Here is a 1,365-nt window from a genome sequence, read left to right on the forward strand (position 1 = left end):
TATTTTCACATCTTCATTTTTCGAATAGTATACACTAAACTTTTATACTTGTTATTGCATCGTTAAAATACAGTAATGTTAATTAACTGTTTGTGTACGATCTATTATATATTTATTGTTCAAATAGATTTCAAATCGTATATCCAAATGTTTCTCTTGTTTCGCACGTAGAAGTTTCTAAGGTTGATGTTATATTTATTTAGTAACATTATCGCATTGCCCAACAAATCACAAAATTCAAGCCAAACACATCTTTCACGTTCAATCCTTCACGTGATTCGTCAAATAATTTTCGAATTTCCGAAACCGGAATAAAATATATATTTTGATTCCATTATATAACACGACGTACGGATACGTTGTGTGACCTTTACATTCGCATATAACGCGTGATTCGTATAGTATAATCGTTAAATACGTGCGTTGGCGTAGATAATGTTTTTCGTAGAAGGAATCCCTACTCGGGACGAGGAAATTTTTAATAAATTATGTAATATGAGTTGAAGAATGTTTTCTTTTCTATGGAATTGGGCTAAGCTCTTTTCTTCCAATACGACTACGAACGCGTACATATAGTATCACCATGAATCTACAATAACACTATAGGGCAGCCGATAGATAATACTAACGCGTAGTGGTTAGAACCTTCGGGCTGTTAAAAAAAAGAAGTGTTCAGAGCCGGATTCAGAAATGTTGAGGTTTAAGGCAAGATGTTAATATTATTTATACTGTCCCCAATAAATATCCTCCAAAAATGTTTTGTATATTTCGCAGACATACGAATTAAGTTCAAGAATTAATTGCAGTAGACAAATTTTGGAAATAGATTTATACTGCGGATCGCAGTAAAACAGTATTACATTATTATAGGGTCTCGAGAATTATGTTCATGAGCCAAGTTTTCGTAAGTGTTTTTTCGTTTATTTTTACCAATCATATAATTTTAATGTCGAATTTTCTTGATCGTAATTGATTATATGAAGCTATTATACGAAAAAATAGTATATGATAAACTCTTTCCTGATTGTTCTTTTTTTTTTAAAGTTTTAGAGGCTGTATAGATAAGTTGTATCTCACGTGGTTAATTGGAAATATGCCACTGGCTGTAATTTATGTACCGTTGTGCCTCGTTTAATGCAATCGTTATAAACAATTTCAATTTAGGATAAAGCAAAAACGAGTACATGTATTATAATAATCTTTTGTACAAGGCTGGGCTAGTTATTGATATTTTTAAACACATTGAAGTGCCTATTTTTTAAAATAAAATTTACATTTAAGATAATTCACACGTTAATCATGTGAGTTAAGTTTGAAATCGAACTCACAAATATTATTAACTTAGCTCCAATGAATAAGTAAATT

Source organism: Sipha flava, unplaced genomic scaffold, assembly GCF_003268045.1.
Source record: "Sipha flava isolate LNK unplaced genomic scaffold, YSA_version1 48_pilon_pilon, whole genome shotgun sequence".
NCBI classification, from domain to species: domain Eukaryota; kingdom Metazoa; phylum Arthropoda; class Insecta; order Hemiptera; family Aphididae; genus Sipha; species Sipha flava.